The sequence below is a fragment of the Mauremys reevesii genome, linkage group 19 (assembly GCF_016161935.1).
Source record: "Mauremys reevesii isolate NIE-2019 linkage group 19, ASM1616193v1, whole genome shotgun sequence".
In the NCBI taxonomy this organism is placed as follows: Eukaryota; Metazoa; Chordata; order Testudines; family Geoemydidae; genus Mauremys; species Mauremys reevesii.
Window position 1 is genome coordinate 25,976,602 of NC_052641.1, and position 16,461 is coordinate 25,993,062.

Consider the following 16,461-nt stretch of genomic DNA (forward strand, 5'->3'; position numbering starts at 1 on the left):
GGTAAATGGACACTTCCAGAAACTCATTCTTCTCATTATGACCCCTTTTACAGCATGTTTTTTACTGTATTTAAGAACTATATAACTGTCTGCGGTAGCATTTTAGCAAAGTTTTAATCATAGTTAAAATTATTTCCAGCTAAACTTGCTTGTGGTAAATACTGTAAACATTTTAAATACACAATACTGTTTGGCCAGCCATGTAAGGGCCCTGTCTCGAGCAATGCTTTAAACAGTTTTAATATGATTTGGCTCTATCCATATGCGCTGGCCAACAAGAAAAGGGCTTCATTCCATGGAGAGAAGATCAAAAGCACAACATGCCTTCATTCAGAAGGTATGTATGAGAAGAGATTAAAGAAAGGAGGAGGGAACAAGGGGACAGAGATGCACAGAACGGTTCTCTGCCTCTTCTTTTTCATCTTCACCTTATCTGTTGTTATTTCTCTGTGTTCCCACACCAAACCAAAGTAGGAGATTACCATGGAAATCTCCTGTACTTTTTCTGCCCAGTCTTTTTAAATTTAACTCCTGGAGAATATAGCTAACCCTGTGGGATCAAAGGATTGTGAGAAGATGAGATTTTCTTTTATATCTATGGATTTGGATTGCCCCTAGGTATCCTGCAGGGTTGCACTGTTTAGAACAAGACAATATGATGACTGGAAACCAGATCTTTGGAGCCATTCCTACTACTCCACTCCTCTGCTAGTAATTCTTTTGATGATTCACACTAGCCAGGAGTTTTGACAGACTCACAACCAACTGTGTTTCTTGCTTAGCTGTAATGCTCTAATCTGCTGCCAGTTGGATACTGAATGCCACCAGCATTTTGTAATATCCATGTTCATTTTTCAATGACCCACATTTATGTAACTATAAATACATTATTAAAGTGAATCCAGTGTGATTTGCTGAAGAATAAATTAATTTCTGAAGTGGTTTAGCTGAATTAGTTGTGCGAATTCAGATTGGGAAAGATGAAATTAAACATAAAGGGTATAGCATACTGTTTCCCTACTAAAAAAAAGTTTTAAATATATCCTTTGCACTCAAGCCTATATATGTTATATATAGCATAACTGATCTAGGAATAAGACCCTTACTAAGGGCTTTCTAAATGCTAAGGGAATTCTCCTCCTCCTATCTTCTATCAGTTAAAACACGTCCTTGAGACAACTTTCTGTATCCTCCAAAGCTTTTTATCCTGTCACCTTCTGGAAGCTAGCCAATTCCCATGTCAGTAACCCCTGGGTAGTGACTATTGTGGGACCGTGGGTGAGTTCTGTGCTAAGAAGGAATATGTGTTCCTAACTGCTGGGAGCCATTGCTAAGTCTGGATTCTTGGGTGGAGTAGTCCTGCCCTGTTGCAGGACACACTTAAAATCTCCATCATCCCTTATCTTATATTTCTGACATTACCTGCTTCCTCCACTACTGATTCTTAACCAAGTCATGAGGAGGTGAATTAGCATGAGGAGGTGAATCAGGTTGGGAACTCAGGCCAGAGATGGTGGAGGAACTGACATGGAGCTGGCAGAAGGGATTAGGATTCCATTAGCCCACTGGTGATGGTGTTCCAGAGCTCAGCAGGGGTAGGTGGATAAAGACTGCAAAGAGCTTTCTGTTTAGGAGGTTGGTAGGTGAGGGAGCAGTGCAGCAGTTGCCACAGCAAAAGTCTAAGTCCAGTTGCTACTTACACATGCGGACTCCACATTCATCAGCAAATTCTAATCTTATTGCATTGGGAATTGCCTTCAGAAATGCAGGTCCTTACCACTTTTGCTAAATGAGAATCTGCATAAGCTGTTAAAAACAAGTTTATTCTCTTTTCTGGACTCTGTCTATTAGAGGGTGAGATAATCAGAACCCTAACAATCTCTCGAGTAGAGGCAATGGTGCACAGACACACAAGTTAATGAATTTCATGGAGAAAATTTTGAGAAAAATGATCACACACACAACAGTCAGTCACTCTTCTCCAGTAGCAGAACACTTTAACCTTTCTGGTCATTCAATGACAGACCTGCGGGTGGCAATTTTGCAACAGAAAAGTTTCAAAAACAGACTCCAAAGAGAAACTGCTGAGCTGGAATTGATATGCAAACTAGATACAATCACCTTAGTTTAAATAGGGACTGGGAATGGCTGTACCATTACAAACATTGAATCTATCTCCCCTTGTAAGTATTCTTACACTTCTTATCAAACTGTCTGTACTGGGCTATCTTGATTATCACTTCAAAAGTGTTTTTTTTTCCCTTACTTAATTGGCCTCTTAGAGTTGGTAGCAACTCCCACCTTTTCATGCTCTCTGTATGTGTGTATATATCTCCTCAATATATGTTCCATTCCATGCATCCGAAGAAGTGGGCTGTAGCCCACGAAAGCTTAAGCTCAAATAAATTTGTTAGTCTCTAAGGTGCCACAAGTACTCCTGTTCTTTTCACTCTTCTAAAGCATTTCTCGGTTTTTTTAATGTTAACCTTCCACTCCTCCCCCATACCCAATCACCATTCAAGATTCTCTGCTAATGATGACCTGTGTGATAATCAGTTTTATAAGCCGTGGTATGTTTTTTAATTATTTTCTGTGTGTGATCTTTTGTAGATGGATTAGAACTCTGTATTTCAAGCTAAAAAAAGGATATAGCTAAGTTTCCCCTTGACTAGATTAAAAACATAACATGTACTAAATATCAGTCATGAATTTTGACCACACAGAATTAAAAACAGTACAGTCTGTGACTATATTTTCCCAATTTTTTATTTTGGCCTGAATACCCACAGTTATCAATGTCAAGTAATATAGGGTAACAGAGGGGTAGCCGTGTTAGTCTGGATCTGTAAAAGCAGCAAAGAGTCTTGTGGCGCCTTATAGACTATCAGATGTTTTGGAGCATGAGCTTTTGTGGGTGAATACCCATGCATCCGACGAAGTGGGTATTCACCCACGAAAGCTCATGCTCCAAAACGTCTGTTAGTCTATAAGGTGTGTGATGGAGCAAGGCCGGATGGCTACAGGAAAGTACTGAGGAACAAGTATGTTAGTCCCAGGCTAAGCAAATCCCTAGTACCATGGGAACCAAAATGGCAGTTGCTCCAGGCTAATCAAGGCACCTGGGGCCAATTAAGAACTTTCTAGAAGGCACCGGAGAGAGCTACATTGATTGGAGCACCTGCAGCCAATCAGGGCAGGTTAATCAAGGCACCTGGGACCAATTAAGAACTTTCTAGAAAGCACCGGAGAGAGCTACATTGATTGGAGCACCTGCAGCCAATCAGGGCAGGCTAATCAGGGCACCTGGTATAAAAAGGGGAGCTCACTCCAGTCTAGGGAGGAGGAGCCAGAGGAAAGAAGTGCGCATGAGGAGCTGGGAGCAAGAGATACAAGGAACTAAGAACTGAGAGGGGGTACTACTGGAGGATTGAGGAAAACACCATACAATCAAGCAGCATCAGACACCAGGAGGATCCTGTGGTGAGGATAAAGAAGGTGTTTGAAGGAGGCTGTGGGGAAGTAGCCCAGGGAGCTGTAGCGGTCAAGCAGCGGTTACAAGTAGCACTATAGAGACTGCTGCAATTCACAGGGCCCTGGGCTGGAACCCGGAGTAGAGGGCGGGCCCGGGTTCCCCCCTAGCCCCGCTACTCCTAATCAGACATAGGAGTAGTTGATCCAATCTATGGGTTTCATCCAAGGGGAAAACCACTGAGGGGAAGAAATCCGCCAATAAGCGCAGGGCCTACTAGAGGAGAGGAGGAACTTTGCCACAGGTGCCACAAGACTCTTTGCAAGTAATATAGGGTTAGAGTCTCCTCTCAGTTTGACTATTATAAATCAGGAGTAAGATCATTGCAGTCAGTGGAGTTTAAATAGTGAAAACTGATGTGAAAGTAGAATCAAATGCATGGTGACTTAAGGCCCAGCTCCACAAAGGGCTGAGGACATTGTAATGCCATTTAAATTAATGTGATTTCAGGGCAGTTAGTCTCTCCCATGAGATACTAGACACATCGAAGGTTGAGCTGCTTAAGTATTAAAGGTAATAAAACTTAAGTTGACAGCATTCTAGCTAAACTCTGAGTGTGACTTACTGTATTTTGCTCTTATGAGCTGCCTCATGTTACCAAACATGATCAGTCACTTCAAAATCCAGTAGGGGATGGGTGTCTGTTCTTCAGGTCCTTGACTTTAGTTGCCTGGCTTGAAGATGGAAATGGGGTTTCCTTTCCAGTATTTCTACTCCTTCAGCACATGCCCTTCTTCTCCTCCCCCTCTCCCTCCCACAGAGTATAGCAGGGGTCGGCAACCTTTCAGAAGTGGTGTGCTGAGTCTTCATTTATTCACTCTTATTTAAGGTTTTGCGTGCCAGTAATACATTTTAATGTTCTTAGAAGGTCTCGTTCTATAAGTCTATAATATATAACTAAAGTATTGTTGTATGTAAAGTAAATACGGTTTTTAAAATGTTTAAGAAGCTTCATTTAAAATTAAATTAAAACGCAGAGCCCCCCTGACCGGTGGCCAGAACCCCGGCAGCGTGAGTGCCACTGAAAATCAGCTCGCGTGCCGCCTTCGGCACCCATTCCAGAGGTTGCCTTCCCCTGGAGTATACCAAAGATCATTGCATGGAGACATAATTTTTCTTAGTGAAGTATCATCTGTCTGTATAAGGCTCAGTGAAACAGTTTCATTTGTCAGTATTTCTGTTTGCAAAATATTGGAGAAAACCAGCTGTCCATTTTCCACCTGGATTGCCAACCAGTTTTCCAGTAAATCAGAACAGGAGGCAGACATTTGATTGAAGTGATTGTGTCACAACAGGGTATTTTTTGTATTAGTGGTAATCTCATTACATTGCCACATTTATGTATAATTGTGGATAGTGCTTTTATAGGAAAATTACATCCCCTCATATAGAGAAGTTTGTTTTAAATAGTTTTAGAACATGGGACTTTACCAGAAATTTAATCCTGTGTTTTTCAGGGACTTTTCTGATTCACACAACTTGATTGAGACTGTTTTTAAGTCCCTTAGATCTGCTATAAAAATAGGACATTAATGACACACAGAAAATGTTAATTGTTCACATTTCCCAATTGAATGCCTTAGCTGAAAAATGGCATCTGTGTTCCTGCAGTGTTGGCTAAGAGATGTCCAATGTTAACAGTTCATCCAGCAGACAGATTGTTTTGGAAGATATAGCTCAGTATTTTTTTTCCCAGAGCAAAACAGAATATTCGACATAATATGTAGCAGATATGTTTAGAGTTCCCAGTGTCTGACATTCTTTAGAATTAGAACATCACTGAATGCAATGTTCAGTACAGATAGCTACATGTGTTCTTCTAGCGATCTCAGTGTCACTCTGAAAAGTAGCTAATCAGAACATAGAAAGTTTGGTTTTTACAAAAACTTTGTCTATTTTGCCTAACAGTAGGGACCTGATCCATATTTTATATAATGTTAAATGGATCCATGTGAGAGTTTCCCAAGCATTGGAGTGTGAGCTCCCAAAGGGGAATCTTGATATTTTTAACAACCCCTTCATTCAAGGGTCAACATTGTACATCTCCCCTTTAGAGTGCATTGGTAGTGGGAGTCAGATGAGCAGGTTCTTCAGAGGCAGTGTTGAGGATGAAGCCCATCGCTTTTAGAGCAGTAGTCAGGGCTCAGTCATAGATAAGTTCTGTTATTTCTTGTGTTTCCACTGTGCTTCAAAATGGAGAAATCCCTCACTACTGAGGCCCCATAATACTTACCGACAAAGGAGTAAATGGGCTAAATTCTTACCTCAATATAGATCCATAGTAACTCCCCAGAAATCAGGGTTCTTCTTCAAGTTCTTGCTCATGTTGATTCCATTCTAGGTGTATGCGCGCTCACGTGTGCGGTCGTCGGAGATTTTTGCCTTAGTGGTATCCATAGGGCCAGCTGTGTCGCCCCTTGAGTGCTGTGCTCATGCGTTGGTATATCAGGTGCCACTGGACCTATACCCTCTCAGTTCCTTCTTACCGCCCTTGGTGGTTAGTCAGAGCACCTTTCCTTACATAGCAAGGGTTTGCGGTTTTATCTTTTCTGACTTTGAGCCTTAGGGCCTTGTAAATAGTTTGTTTATAGTAGTTAGTGTTAACTGGTGTTAAGTGGGGGCATGTCCCGGTCTCTGGGGTTTAAGCAATTTATGGACTGTAACAGGCCTAAGCCTGTAAGTGACCCCCACAGCAGCTGCCTCAAGTGCTTGGGGGAATCACATGTGAAGGACAAGCATCGTATTTGTAAAAATTTTCAACCCAGGACTCAGAAAGAGCGGGATATTTGCTTGTGGGCTCTCTTCATGGAGACTGCCCTTTGTCTGGCTTCCGAGCCGTCTCACCAACACTCGCCTAGTACCTCAGCCTCGGTGTGCAGTGCACCCCCGGCATCGGGTGCCACCCAGCACCACTCCCTGTCACCAGTGCCCAAAAAGAAAACAAAGAAGCATGGCTCCCTAGCTCTGAGCAAGAAGGACCATGGGACGTAGGGCAAAGGACCCAGTTCGGGCCACCCTGCCACTTCGGAGCCATGTGGACGTGCCACCCCAGTCAGGGCCCTTAGCCCCTTAAAGGATCCACCACCGACTCCCAGGAGTGGTAGGGGACCCAAACCCCTGATGGCGCTGAGAGAGGAGAGGCGTCAGCCAGAACTGCACGTGCCACAGGAAATGGCAAAGGCTCCCCACGAGGGCAAGCCAGCTGCTAAGACCCCGCAGGGAGCAGTGGAGCACTGCTGATCCCTGAGACAAGACAGTGCTCTCCTCCACGCTGCAGATCTCCAGAGTTGGAGTCCAGATTCTCTGGAGCTTGCCCTCATTCACCACGATCGTGATCCCCGCCGTATCTATGCGGATTGCCTAAGGGGAGGTGCCGGTCTCCGTATTGCCGGCACCGTTCGCCCTCCCCGCAGATTGTCCTCTCGGCGTAGATGTCAGTCGCCTGGCCCATGGGAGTACTTGCCATCATGACTCCGGTCCCCCCGGCCCTGGCACCAGTCCCTTCGGTACTGGCACCAATCCTGTCACTCCAGGCACAGGTCTCCAGTGGTGATGGTCAGCAGGTGGACGCAAGTGTCGGCGGCCCCCCATAGTCACTGGAAGGGGATTCCTCCAACACAGAAAAGCAGTTCAGCCCTTTGCCCAGACTCCATCAGTGCAATTGGGCTCCCGAGGCCACATCAAAATCAATGACACTTCCTTCGCAGCACAGACAGTGGCAGCACAGTGGCCTTATTGGTGTTGCACTCTGAGATAGGGGAAGAGAAGACCACACCCACCTCTAAACCTACCTCCCTCATTGGCGATAATGCCCCGGGGCCTCCACAGTGCTGCCCTTTAGCCTCTCATTTGCCCCCAGAATGTTCACAAAACGTATGGCGCCAGTGACTGCTTACCTGAGATTCCGAGGGGTCCAGGTCTTCCCGTATCTCAATGACTAGCTCATCAAGGGCAGGTCTCAGGAGCAACTGCAGAGAAGCCTCGCTCTGGTGTGTTCCACTTGCTGCGACCTAGGCCTGTTAATAAATGAGAAAAAATCCACCTTAATGCCTGTCCAGTGAATAGAGTTCATCGGGGGCAGTTCTTGACTCCACGCGAGCCAGAGCCTTCCTTCCGGAAGCATGTTTTCAGGCCATGTCGAACCTGATCTCCCATGTAAAGAACCACCTGCTCACCTCGGCTGTTGGGCCACATGTACATATGTGATCAGCCATGCTTAGCTCCATCTCCAGCCCCTGCAAGCATGGCTGGTGTCTGTCTACATTCTCAACAGGCACAACCTAGACCGGGTAGTCAGGAGGCCAGACCACATCTGGTCATCCCTGGATTGGTGGTTGGAACCCGGGTTGGTGTTGGAGAGAGTCCCTTTCACAACCCCATCCCTGTCGCTGACCCTGGTCTCCGATGCTTTGGACCTGGGCTAGAAAGTCCATGTGGGTGAGCTGAGTACCCAGGGTCGCTGGTTGTGGGACAATCTTGCCCTCCTCATCAGCATCAGGGAGCTCAGAGCAGTTAGCCTAGCCTGCCAGGTATTCTTGCCCCATCTGAAGGGCAAGGCGGTGCAGGTCCTGATGGACAATACCGCTGTGATGTATTACATCAACGGGCAGGGCAGTGCCAGGTCTTCGTCCCTTTGTCAAGAAGCTCTCCACCTTTGGGATTTTTGTGTGCGTTATTCCATTCATTTGATAGCCACGCAACTACCTGGATCCAGGAAAGTCCTGGCGGATCACCTAAGCAGACTTACTCCTCTCGCCATGAATTCACTCCATCCAGAGGTGGTCAGCATAATCTTCCAGAGGCAGGGGACTCCCCAGGTGGACTTGTTTGCATCCAGGCAGAACAGAAAATGCCACGTGTTCTGTTCAATCTGGGGAATGGACAGGAGCTTGCTGTCAGATGCCTTTCTCATTCCATGGTCAGGGGCGCTGATGTATGCCTTCCTGCGAGTGCCGCTGATTCACAGAGTGCTTGTGAAGATCAGGCAAGACAGGGCAAAAGTTATCCTAATAGCCCCTGCGTGGCCTCTTCAGCACTTGTTCAGCACGTTACCGAGCCTTTTGGTAGCCACCCTGCTGCAGCTGCCCGTCTGGCCAGATCTACTGTCACGGAACCATGGCAGCCTTTTGCATCCGAACCTGGCAGCGCTGCATTTGATGGCTTGGCTACTGCATGGCTCAGCCCTTGTCCAGAAGGTCTTGCTGGGTAGCAGGAAACCCTCCACCAGAGCAACTTATCTGGCTAAATGGAAAAGATTCACGTGCTGGGCCATGCTGCAGGAGATCATAGATTATCTGCTGCACCTCAAACTCCAAGGTTTGTCCCTGTCATTGATCAAGGTCCACCTGGTCGCTATCTCGGCTTTCCATCCTCCATTCCAACACAGGTTAATCTTCACTCGACGTGATGGCACAGTTTTTGAAAGGTCTGGAGCGTGTCTACCTGCACGTCCAGGATCCTGTCCCTCCTGGGATCTGAATCTCATGCTGTCGAGGCTCGTGGGGTCTCCATTTGAGTCTCTGGCTTTCTGCTCTCTCCTGTTTCTCTCCTGGAAAGTTTCATTCCCGGTCGCGATAATGTCGGCCTTCAGGGTGTCTGAGATCAGGGCGCTTACTTCGGAGCTGCCTTATACAGTCTTCTACAAGGATAACGTCCTGTTGCGACCACACCCATCATTTCTGCCCAAGGTCATTTCCCAGTTTCATACTGGCCAGGACATATACTTGCCCATCTTCTTTCCAAAGACTCTTGCATCAGATGAGGAGCACAGACTACACCCCCTGGATGTCAGGAGGGTGCTGGCATTCTATATAGCTAGAATAAGGCCGTTCCATAAGTCAACACAGTTGTTTGTTGCGGTGGCAGACAGACTGAAAGGTCGCCCGGTCTCTGCTCAGAGGATTTCGTCCTGGATCACAGCCTGCATCCGTTACTGCTATGAGTTGGCCAAAGTGCCTCCGCTGGCAATCATGATGACACACTCAACTAGAGGACAAGCATCTTCAGCAGCCTTTCTGGCACAGGTACCAATCCAAGAGAACTGTAGAGCTGCTACCTGGTTGTCTGTCCACACATTCGTGTCTCATTATGCGCTTACCCAGAAAGCTCAAGACAATGCTGGCTTTGGCAGAGCAGTGCTGCAACCGGCAAGACCATGAACTCTGAACCCTCCTCTGTTGATACTGCTTTTGTGAGTCATCTAGAATGGAATTGACATGAACAAGCACTTGAAGAATTAACAGCACTTACCCACCTTTTTCGTAACGATTGTTCTTCGAAATGTGTTGCTCATGTCCATTCCATTACTCACCCTCCTGCCCCTCTGTTGGAGTTGTTGGCAAGAAGGAAATGAGAGGGCTTAGGGCCAGCAGCGCCTGATATACCAACGCACGAGCACGGCACTCAAGGGGGAGCCACTGCTGGCCCTATGGATACTGCTAAGGCAAAAATCTCCGACGACCGCACACGTGGGCGCACACATACCTAGAACAGAATGGACATGAGCAACACATCTCAAAGAACAATCGTTATGAAAAAAAGTGGGTAACAGTTTTATTTGCACAGCTGTAACTGGGGATAGACTTCAGCTCAATATGGTCAGCCCTGGAAGTGGCTGAAGAATGTAAGTAGCTTATTATTTTAATGCATGATTTTTTTAGCCCGAGAGCAAGTGACACTTAAGAGTTTAAAAAAAAAAAACATACAAAAAGCCATACAACTGGAAAGGCAGAGATATCAGGATGTTTGCACATTTGTAACCTTTTGGCAGTAGATGTACTACACTGGTGATGTAATCTGTATGGCACTTCCAGTATTTTAGATTCAAAGGAAAGCATAATTTTCCATGTAAACACTTAGTCTGACATTTAGTTTTGCTATTTGTTTTAATGGTTGCCTCAGTAACCAATAAATAGTTTGTGCTGAGTGCTTTAACAGCCAGTCATTTTGTAGAAATGAGAGTTGTCTAATCCTCCTGCAACCCCTCAATTGCTGCCTCATGGTTTAGGTGACCACTTTCCTGGTGCTGTTGTTAAAGTAGTATTGACTGAGCTTCTAGGATAAGCTCTCACCTTTTTTTTTTTTTCTCCCAGAAGTTTACAGCCTAGAAAGAAAAAGTTATACTTGTATGAAACGTAGTCTAATAAGCCTGCCGTGGAGCACTGTGTTCCATGCAAATCTTCAGAACCCATTTTTGAATGTGATTCACATCAATCAAGAAATGTGTAGAATTTAAGACATTTTTATCAATCACTACGTTTGCTACTAAGAATTGTCTTTAAAAAAAAATCTGTGCAGAACCAAAGCTTCCTAAAATAAAATTGAGAACAAGATTTTGTAACAGCAAATAGATCTGATACAGCCACCAAGGAAAGAACAACCACTCTTTGGTTTTTCACCATTTTATTATGTGGGATTCACTTCTCAACATAAACAATTTTCTTCAATGTCCTAATTGATTTTCAACTTTTATTTTAATTCATAGACTTTAATCTCCTGGATACTTTATGAAAGTATACTATACCCAGAGGGCAAGAGATTTGACCACCATCTTTTGCCTCAGTTGAGTCATAGTGTCCACCTGAAATATTTTTTTTTAAAGATAGTTTTACGCAAGCATGGATAATGCATTTCCTTTTAACTTAACAACTTTCTGCTAGCTGTGTTGTCATAACTGTTGGGGGAAGCATCAGTAAGGTAAATGTACTTAGCCCACTAGAAGACAGGTACAGAAAATTATTCAGTAATTGTCAAAATCCATTAAAGTAAAATCTGAAGCTACAGCCATTACCTTTATGATGACATATAGCGAGGGAAGCTCACCTAATATACAATTCTGAGGCATTGGTGCCTGACAGTCTCCTTTAGGGTCCTTTTTATATTTTATTTGACATTTATTATGTTAACTTTGACAAATTCCCCATATGTTATCACATCACAAAATTGGCACCAGGTGGTCCCTTCTTGGCAGTTTCAGAAGGGAGGCCAGAGCTGAATGGTCCATGAGACTAAACTCCCCTGTCACACTAAGGGTATGTCTCCACTGCAGTCAGGAGGTGTGATTGTAGCTCATGTAGGCTGAGCTAGCTTTGGTCAAGCTTTAGTGACAGTAGCATTCTAGCCCCAGCATGCATGGGAGCCCAATCTAGCTGCTTCATTATGTACCTAGGTTCCTGGGTAGGGTCATACACAGGAAGCTAGTCCATGCCACCATCCCTGCTATAGCTGAGCTAACTGTGTTGTTGTTCAAGCTAACTTTGATCTAGATAGATGAAAGCTTGGGTATGCCTACCTGATCTACAGTCACACCACCTGATTGTAGTACAGAGTCCCTCTGTGTAAGAGGTGGGAACACAATGTGAAAGAAGCTCCCTTCCTGTATTGAACTTGTTCTGAGGATCAATAAAGAATTTCAGTCACCGGAGCTGACATTGCAGTGTCATACACCATGAAATTTACTTAATGGAAGGGGGAAAGTACATTCCTCAGATGTATTTTGTGTAATTTTTAATAATTAATTTACATTTTCTGATTGGTGGTCAGTTTTTCATTTTAGTTGAATACGTTAAAAAAGTTTGGCCTGCTTTTCAGTTGTCATGCTGGCACTGTATGGGAACTCAGTCTCCAGGTCTTTGAATTACCCTTTAAATTTGTGGGTTTAGCTGGCATGAATATAAATACAAAGCATGCATCAAAAGAGAATCAGATTGTGGAAGTTATTGTGCATCCATTCAAAAAAATTTGGGAGAGTTTTTAAAAAGTTTTCTTCGTGCAGATTATTCATATTCCAAATTGATGTGATATGTGAAAGAGATAGTAAGGATTATGGAGAAAGTCCTTTCAGAGATGGCCTAACAAATTAATGGGTGTATGGGGAGGGAAGTATATTCTGGAGTCATTTGAACATAAAATAGATTATTTTTCTTCAAGTAGTGTCCCTATAGGTGCTCCTCTGTAGGTGTGCTTGCGTCCCTGTGCTGCCGATCGGAGAACTTTGGTAGCAATATCCATTAGGTCCACACATGCTCTGCCTCTCTTCTAACCCCACCTCAGTTCCTTCTCAACCATGCTTGGCTAGAGATGGAGCCATCAGCAGTTCATTTGCGATCATTAACTTCTTTAGCATTTTAGTAGTTAATTAGTCTCCTTAGTCTTAGGCTATGGCTACACTTGCACTTCAAAGCGCTGCCGTGGCAGCGCTTTGAAGCGCTAAGTGTAGTCAAAGCGCCAGCGCTGGGAGAGAGCTCTCCCAGCGCTGTCCGTACTCCACCTCCCTGTGGGGAATAACGGACAGCGCTGGGGCTTTGACCACACTGGCGCTTTGCAGTGCCACAATTTGCAGTGCTGGAGAGGGTGTGTTTTCACACCCTGCTGCAGCGCTGCAAATTTGCAAGTGTAGCCATGGCCTTAGTGTAGTCCTTTCTTTATTTTTCTCTGCCCTAACTGAAGGGGATGGGGGAGAAAAAGAAGACTATTTTCCCCGCTTTTTTTCCTTGGGGACCCGTTCCACCCAAAAGGGTGTGCCTGATTCACCAGGCTTCAAGAAGTGCATCTCCTGCAAAGAGGCCATTCCTGTGGCAGACAAGCACTCTCACTACATACAGTGCCTCAGGGAAGGCCACATTTCACAGAAGTGTGGTCTCTTCCAGAAACAGACTGATAAGAACGGCCGTACCGGGTCAGACCAAAGGTCCATCTAGCCCAGTATCTTGTCTACCGACAGTGGCCAATGCCAGGTGCCCCAGAGAGAATGGACCAAACAGGCAATGATCAAGTGATCTCTCTCCTGTCATCCATCTCCATCTTCTGACAAACAGAGAACAAGGACACCATTCCTTACCCATCCTGGCAAATAGCCATTAATGGACTTAACCACGATGAATTTATCCAGTTCTCTTTTAAACACTGTTATAGTCCTAGCCTTCACAACCAACTCAGGCAAGGAGTTTCACAAGTTGACTCTGCGCTGCGTGAAGAAGAATTTCCTTGTATTTGTTTTAAACCTGCTGCCTATTAATTTCATTTGGTGACCCCTAGTTCTTGTATTATGGGAATAAGTAAATAACTTTTCCTTATACACTTTCTCCACATCACTCATGATTTTATATACCTCTATCATATCCCCCCCTTAGTCCCCTCTTTTCCAAGCTGAAGAGTCCTAGCCTCTTTAATCTCTCCTCATATGGGACCCATTCCAAACACCTAATCATTTTAGTTGTCCTTTTCTAAACTTTTTCTAGTGCCAGTATATCTTTTTTGAGATGAGACCACATCTGTACGCAGTATTCGAGATGTGAGCGGACCATTGATTTATATAAGGGCAATAATATATTCTCAGTCTTATTCTCTATCCCCTTTTTAATGATTCCTAACATCCTGTTTGCTTTTTTCACCGCCTCTGCACACTGTGTGGACATCTTCAGAGAACTATCCACGATGACTCCAAGATCTTTTTCCTGACTTGTTGTAGCTAATTAGCCCCCATCATATTGTATGTATAGTTGGGGTTATTTTTTCCAATGTGCATTACTTTACGTTTATCCACATTAAATTTCATTTGCCATTTTGTTGCCCAATCACTTAGTTTTGTGAGATCTTTTTGAAGTTCTTCACAATCTGCTTTGGTCTTAACTATCTTGAGTAATTTAGTATCATCTGCAAACTTTGCCACCTCACTGTTTACCCCTTTCTCCAGATCATTTATGAATAAGTTGAATAGGTTTGGTCCGAGGACTGCCCCTTGGGGAACACCACTAGTTACCCCTCTCCATTCTGATAATTTACCATTAATTCCTACCCTTTGTTCCCTGTAATAAAGGTAATAATTCGAGATATACCAATCTCCTAGAACTGGAAGGGACCTTGAAAGGTCATCGAGTCCAGCCCCCTGCCTTCACTAGCAGGACCAATTTTTTTGCCCCAGATCCCTAAGTGGCCTCCTCAAGAATTGAACTCACAACCCTGGGTTTAAGCAGGCCAATGCTCAAACCACTGAGCTATCCCTCCCGCCTGTCTTTTAACCAGTTCTCAATCCATGAAAGGACCTTCCCTTTTATCCCATGACAGCTTAATTTACGTAACAGCCTTTGGTGAGGGACCTTGTCAAAAGCTTTCTGGAAATCTAAGTACACTATGTCCACTGGATCCCCCTCGTCCACATGTTTGTTGACCCCTTCAAAGAACTCTAATAGATTAGTAAGACACGATTTCCCTTTACAGAAACCATGTTGACTATTGCTCAACAGTTTGTTTTTCTATGTGTCTGACAATTTTATTCTTAACAATTGTGTCGACTAATTTGCCCGGTACCTGACTCAGGCCTCGAAAGGACAGGGAGTTGTGACGGAAGATCATCTTCATAGAGTCAACCCTCCAACCTTCCCTGGACCTGCACCGAGAATTACTTGGCAGACATGAGTCTCCCCACAGCCCTCAACATCCAAGGAATGTGGGTTGAAGAAATCAGCCGGGGACCCCTCTCTTAAAGTCATTGAAAAAGAGAGCAGGAAGTCCCCAGAGTGAGCCCCGAGGTAGCCGCAAAAGGTCTCCAGCATGCTCAGTATCATTGGTACCATTGGCACCAAGACAATCCCAGCCCGGTACCCAAGCTCACAAAGATCTGGAGTGGCAGGTACCGTTTACATGCCGAAGGAACTGAGGAACACAGGCACCAAGTCAATGGTACAAACTGACAAAGATAGGTCTGAATGGTACTCTAATAAGACGACGCTACCGGTATGCAATGTACCTTCTGTACCATCAGCAACACCCCTATCCGGCAGTGGAGCAGTAGGTACAGGTGAGATTCTCTGTACCACCAGTGGCACCAGGTCAGTAGGCACCACCAGAATTCCGGCACTCAAGAGACTTCCAGGTATCAGACATATCGGTGTCTCCTCTTCTCAGCACCAGGACCTTAGCACCTGTGTTCCCTATAAGCTGCATGCTTGCGTGGTCACCCAGGAGAGATTCAAATGCTGCCCAGCTGATTAGCAGAGCTCTGCACAGCCGGCATGTGTTCAGGTGCCCCTCCCGACATGTTGCTCCATCCTGCAGATAGTCCTGGGACCCTCCTGCTGGTTGTGCAGAGTGCGGGGGCGGGAAGAGGGTACTGATGTCAAGGTGTCCCCCATCTCCACAGAGCAGGGGAGAGGGAACACAGCCAGACTCAGGACTCGGAGCTTCTGCAGTGAATGGTGAGTGACTGAGTGCCTTTCTTTTTCTGAGATTTCCCTTTCCCCAGCAGCCAGCTCACACGGTCGGTCTCTCTCTCTCTCTCTCTCTCTCTCTCTCTCTCTGTTTCTTTCACATTCACTTCCCAACACATACTTGTATTATTGTTAGCAGCAAAGAATCCTGTGGCACCTTATAGACTAACAGACGTTTTGCAGCATGAGCTTTCGTGGGTGAATACCCACTTCTTCGGATGCAAGTCTTGCATCCGAAGAAGTGGGTATTCACCCACGAAAGCTCATGCTGCAAAACGTCTGTTAGTCTATAAGGTGCCACAGGATTCTTTGTTGCTTTTACAGATCCAGACTAACACGGCTACCCCTCTGATACTTGTATTATTGTTGCTACTTATTGGTACTTCCTGCAATGCACATATATTCTCTGTAATTTTATTCTTTCAAAGTGTTTTATTTTAGCATTTTGACTGGTCTGTGCATTTCATAGTTTTTATTTCTGTTACACTTAAATTTAATTCTTTGAGTAGTGAGTTCTAAAATGCATAACCTGTCATGGCTGGAGTAATTATCCCTATGGTAAATTTTTAAAAATATATATTGTATCTAGGTTTTTTTCTTTCTACTGGTGGCAAACATCCGCACATACCTCGGTGCACATAACACAATTTATTCTGCACATGGATGAAAAAAATTAGAGGGAACATTGCTTGGCACCGAGTCTCCTACTGTGAGAGTCTTCTCCAG

The 16,461-nt window shown here is 44.8% G+C and overlaps 1 protein-coding gene and 1 long non-coding RNA gene across 22 annotated transcripts in view; one reads left to right on the forward strand and one right to left on the reverse strand.

Moving 5' to 3' along the window:
• RALGPS1 (Ral GEF with PH domain and SH3 binding motif 1) overlaps window positions 1–16,461 on the forward strand; it is a 343,816-nt gene that overhangs the window by 283,657 nt on the left and 43,698 nt on the right. The gene's annotated exons all lie outside the window — the stretch shown is intronic.
• Window positions 1–16,461, reverse strand: part of LOC120386740 — a 118,557-nt gene that overhangs the window by 38,118 nt on the left and 63,978 nt on the right. For all 5 annotated transcript variants that reach the window (XR_005589896.1, XR_005589897.1, XR_005589899.1 and 2 more), the window contains one exon: window positions 7,426–7,545. This is a non-coding gene — a long non-coding RNA (uncharacterized LOC120386740). The remainder of the gene's footprint in view (window positions 1–7,425; window positions 7,546–16,461) is intronic.